This window comes from Pantherophis guttatus, chromosome 2, assembly GCF_059756535.1.
Source record: "Pantherophis guttatus breed Tessera chromosome 2, ASM5975653v1, whole genome shotgun sequence".
NCBI lineage: Eukaryota > Metazoa > Chordata > Lepidosauria > Squamata > Colubridae > Pantherophis > Pantherophis guttatus.
Window position 1 is genome coordinate 162,862,654 of NC_142064.1, and position 6,057 is coordinate 162,868,710.

Below are 6,057 nucleotides of genomic sequence, written 5' to 3' on the forward strand. Positions count from 1 at the left end.
TCATCCCTCAGTGTCCAACCCTGCAAACATTTCAAAAGCTTTTACACGTTCCTTCCTCTGCCAATTTTAAACCACTCCTTTGTATAAAGTTAACTACAGGTTGGTCTGGAATAGATTTATTTTGTTGAGAGAGAGAGAAAGATTCGGCATTTCTTCATATATAGAACTCGATGGAAACTTACGTAGAAATGAATGCCCGTGGGTATAGCACTCCCATTCGTATCAGAGCAAAATTCAGAACAACATGAAGGAGCATAGTTTTAACCAGTGGGAAAAGCTCATAGAGGCTTTCTCTGGGGTGCTTCCCTTTCCCCACCTAGAGTGCTTCTGTTTGAGAGAGAATATTGTCTCCTATTCTCTATTGACTCACATAACTTGTTTCAGCTGTTTGGATTTCCTGAAGAAGTATTAGGGCCGGACCAAATCATTCTTAAAATACTTCAATTCATTTTTGTCATAGTCTATAGTGGTCTAAAACAGAGTTCACCAAGCTTGGCAACTTTAAGACTTAGAACATTGAATAATAGAGTTGGAAAGGACCTCAGAGATCTTCTAGTCCAACCCCCGCTCAAGAGGAGACCCTATATCATTTCAGACAAATAGTTGTCAGCCTCTTTTTGAAAGCCTTCAGTGATGGAGCACTCTCAATTTCTGAAGACAAGCCATTCCATTGGCTAATTGCTCTCATCATTAGGAAATTTCTCCTTAGTTCTCCGTTGCTTTTCTCCTTGGTTAGTTTCCAACCATTTCAGCCTCCAGCCCCCTAATAATTTTTGTTGCTCTTCTCTGCACTCAGTCTCAACATCTTTGCATGGTAGTGACCAGAACTTGACGCAATATTCCAAGTGTGATCTTACTAAGGCCATCTACTAGGACTTTACATGATCTTGATTCTATCCCTCTATTAATGTATTTTAGGATTGCATTGGCTATTTTTGGCTGCTGCCGCTGCACACTGTTGCCTCATATTTAAATGATTGTCCACTAGGACTCCACTTGTGGACTACATCTCCCATACTGGCTGGGGAAATTTGGGAGTTGAAATCCACAAGACTTGAAATTGCCAAGTTTGGAGTCCCTGGTCTAAAATCTCAGAACTGCACTGTTTTGTTTGAACTGAGATAGACTATAAATAAAATGTTTTGGAGCTGTCTTTTTGTGAACACTGCCTAAAGCAACCTTCCACCACTGCATTTCAATTATTTTATGATTATGACTCTCAGAATCCCTAATCAGCAAAGCTATCGGTAAAATAGTCCAGGGAAAGTGACTGAAAGTGAGAAGTATTTTCTTGGAGGACAAAACCACCTTTTTAGTATATCATACCGCAGTAATTGATGGGTTGCCTTTTTGCAATAACTCATCTTCCTCATCAAATTTGACACTATATACATTTCTACTACAAATCACCCTTTTTATGTATAAGGATAGTATGTTTTTCTGGTTGCTGCTGCCTATTCTGTTCTCATCTCTAGACTGTAAACCCTTTCAGGCAGGGCCTATGACCGCTTCTTGGTGGAGGGTCACTGACAAGTCACTAGGATTACATTTGGATGATACATTAACGATACAGTCTGTGATTAGCTGTGAATGTGCCTGATCAAGCCATCTGGCTACCTGTGTCCTACCTTTGAGGTTATGCAACTCAGCATTATCTGCTGCTGGTTTACTGAAGAATTACTGGGTACTTTGCTTTCAACCCTTGCAAACTATGGAAGGAACTTAAAATGATAGGTTATGCTAGCATCACACTGACGTTACCATTAGAAGAAAAACCCAAAGAGCTAAAACAGGAGCAATTAAGACATCAACTCATTTTGCCTTAGCCATTCGTCATAAAAACTAAAAACCCGACCCGCTAAGAACAAGAAAATTAATAACTTTCAAAATGTTTAAAGGATCTAAAAGAAAATAAGCAGAGGTAAATTACCTCTTAGGAAAGAATTCCATAAATACGGTTCCACCTTTGATAAGTTCCTGTCCATGCCTGCCTGCTTGGCTCTCAAGGCCACCAGGCTTATGAGCAGCAGCCCTTCTGCAGCTCTACAAACAACATGGCCAGATGAATAATTGCTATTTATCACACAAATGTTAAGATGGTGTGATTGGTTTTTTTTAGCTTCTCTTGTTTTTTGTTTCAGAGCAGGAGGGCATACTTCCAGATAAAGTGCTGAACTAAATTTGCAAAAAACTGAATTTGTGAAAAGCTCTTGGGTTGCAAGGATTTTGAGACATTTCAGCTGAGCTGAAGTTAGTGCCTCAGTGCTTAACTCCTGAAATCAAATGATAACATTTAAGCCTGTTAAAAGCATCCCCAGTAACTTTTCCACTACAAAAGTTCAGAGAGCTTCACATAGCGCTTCTCAGCAACTCTTTAAAATAGCTGCTTCTATGCTCCATAGATGTAATGTGACTCCCAGGAAAAAAAAATTGTTTGCTCTAATGCAGCAATCCCCAACCTTTCCATCTTGGCGGTCTGGCATGTGAGTGGCAGGCGCACGCGTACTCACAGCTCCACTCGTGCAAATGCAGCTTCGTGCACAAGCGGAGAGTATTTTTGCTCATGTGCAAAGCTCCACTTGTGCGAGTGGAGAGCTCTTGAGCGAAGGGTGCTTGTGCAGGCACGTGAGTGGAGGGCACTCACATGCAGAGTTTCATTCGCATGAATGGACCTCTGCACACAAGTGCACGCACCCTCCACTCACAGGAATGGACCTTCACGCATGAGCTCAAGTGCCTTCTGCTTGCACAAGTGGAGCTTCATACATGCGCACTTGCCCATTTCTCCTGCAGCCCAGTTTCAAACAGACTACAGTCTGTGGGCTGCAGCCCAGGAGTTGGGGACCCCTACTCTAATGAGTTGCCAACAAGAGCTACATAAGTCTCCTTCGGATCCAAAAGTCCGCACAGTTTTGATATATTTTTTAAAAAACGTTCCATTTCTCTTTCATTATGTGGGATCAGTCCCTGACTTCAGATTGATCAAGCTTAAAACAGTACAGGTAGTCCTTGATTTACAGCAGTTCGTTTAGTGACCATTCAAAATTACAATGGCACTGAAAAAAGTGACATGACAGCTTTTTACACTTATGACCGTTGCAGCATCTCCATGATCACATAATCAAAATTCAGATGCTTGGCAACTGGTTCACATTTATGATGGTTGCAGTGTCCCTGGGTCATGTGATCATTTTTCAAGACCTTCTGACAAGCAAAGTCAACAGGGAAGCCAGATTCACTACCCACTGTGTTACTAACTTAACTGTGGCTAGAAATGGGGCAAAATTCACTTAACAAATGTCTCACTTAACAACATACATTTTGGGCTCAATTGTGGTCGCCAGTTGAGGACTACTTGTCTTGTACAAATATATTTCTACTTCCACAGCTTCCAGGCTCTTACTTTGTTAAGCCGGCTAATGAAAATAATGCCTGAAATTGGTGCAAGAATGGGTGTCCTTCAGTGGTGAAATGTAAAATTTGTTACTACCGGTTCTGTGGGCGTGGCTTGGTGGGGGGTAATGTGACTGGGTGGGTGTGGTCAACTTTTTATTTATTTATTTAAAAACATTTTTTCTACAACCTCCTCGGCCGAAGAGGTTGTAAAAAAAATGCTTTTAAAAGGCTCTGACAATCCCAGCTGAGCTGGACAATCATCAGAGGCTTTTTTTTTTTTACTTTTAAAAGCCTTTTTTCGGCTGAAGAGGTTGTAGAAAAAATGCTTTTAAAAGTTAAAAAAAAAGCCTCTGATGATCGCGCGGCTCAGCTGGGCATGGGGGGGGGCAGGGATTTTTGCTATCGGTTTTCCAAACCACCAGTCGCCATCACTACCGGATGGGGTGATCCGGTTCGAACTGGGAGCATTTCACCCCTGGTGTCCTTGCTTTGCGTGTGATGAAGTGCCTTAATCAAGAGCTGAAACTATCCAGTGCAACAAAATCCTTTCTAACTCACAAAAAGAAAGTCCTTTTTCTCCCACCTTTCTTTTTCTACAGAGTGAAATGGCCACCAATCTATTTGGCTCCCTAACTTGGAGCCAATTGACATTAAGAAGCCCTGATCTTAAACTCATAGCGGAAAAGGCAATTTAAAATCAGGCTTCTCCAATCTGCAGCCGTAGACTGCGTGCAGTCCTCTGAATCCTTTTCTGCAGCCTGCAGCAACAGCTTTTGTAAGAGCTGAAGACACCACCTAACAAGATCAAAGCCCTGAGCGCTGCACCAACATGCAGACTTGGTCACCAGAAACACTCAGAGCAGCCTCATCACTTTCCTCAACTAAGCCAAGCAGACTTCCTGAAGCAGTTTGGACTTATTAGCCGAGCCATGAACTTGGTGCCCCAATTTCTCCTCCGCCCAGCAGTGCTAGCCTTTGCAAACTTCTGCCCCCTCTCATACTCTGGTGGGCACTGATTTGGAGGCAGGACTGAAGGCTCTCTGAATGTCTGAATGAGCGAGGGTTACTTGACCAGGAAAGATAGGCTAGAATGTGGCTCTGGGGTTGTCTTCTACCAGGACAAGATCAGGAAAGACAGCAAGTATACAAGCAAGCAAGATCTTTCTGCTAGGGGCAGGCAGGCAGGCAGGCAAGGAAAGGAGGGAGGGAGGGAGGGAGGGAGGGAAGGAGGAAGGGAGGAAGGAAGGAAGGAAGGAAGGAAGGAAGGAAGGAAGGAAGGAAGGAAGGAAGGAAGGAAGGAAGGAAGGCTGTGCTTCAGAAGGGGGAGAAGGGGGGGGGGGAGCAAACCTGAGATGAGTTTCCTGGATTATAACATCGTAGATAAGATCTTGGAAAAATATTACATATCAGCTTAATAATAATGTTAAATATGAGTCTTCTGATTAATGCAAAATCTGCCAGCTAAGTGATCAAAATGAAATAGATCTGTTTATTCGGTTTCTTAGTTAGCTGTTTAAATTGATTAAATGTATCATTAATGACCTTCAGTGCTGTGATGATCTTCATTTTCTTAATTTTTGACTCAGTAGAGACTTTTGAATAGATTGACATCCATGGAGAGTGGTTGCCCTGAAATCAGAGGGTTACCAATTTTCTTTCCCTCTTTGAGTTCAGCACAGCTGGAAATATGATTTCAAAATGAAAATTAGTCAAAGCATTCAGTTCTCTTCTTTTCCCTTCCAGCACTCTTTTTTCTACTGAAGATTTCAATCTCTATGGTTCCTTTAGGTAAGTCATCGGGAAGGAACTACATATAATTAACGTACTTTGAACTTTAATGGCTGTCCCATTAGGGTAGGGATTGTGAGCAATGGTGACTAAATTTGATGTAAGATAGTGGATGTGTAGAGGCTTATCTACAGCACAGTCATTTCAGATTTATGAGTTTGGTGGAAATATATGCTATTAACGAGTTCCTACTGATGGCACAACATTGCCACACAAAGAAAAACCCCTCCACTGATGAAATGACAGGGTAGAAGGAAACCCTTTGCTATCTTTCTTGTTTGTTTTGTTTTTGTCAACTGCTTTATATCTTGTGATTTTAGAGGGTGTGGTAGAAGAAGGGAGGGGGATGCTTGTCCTACATTCAACCACACGGAGAGACTTGGGATTCCCAACTTTGAACAGAGGTGGCTTTGGAGGAGATTAGGGAAAGAGAAAGGAATCTGTCATTTTATGGTTCCTAGAACTCAGTTTTACAAGACTAGAACTGTATCCAAGAGAACCAGCCATCAACTGCCTCAACAGGACTATTCTTTAATGATCAGCAAGTTAGTCACATGAAGTCTGCAAACACTGGGAAACTGGATGGATCATGGTTTTGGTCCAAGAATACTGTAGACTGAATCAAGAGACTGCATGCATCTGCTGTCCTTTCACCCACTAGAAGATGTACAAAAAAGAGGATGCCCAAGCCTTCAAGCTTTTCTCCGGCTGTGGAGGAAGCAGAACATTGGAGATTGTTGATTCTGCTACAGCTTTGGTGACCTTTTCTTGAAGGGTGGTCCTTGGACACAAATAGCAGAAAACAAAAAAAAAAAACCATTTTGCTTCGGTAGCACTGGGAGCTCGGAGGGAAAGATAGATAGATAGATAGAT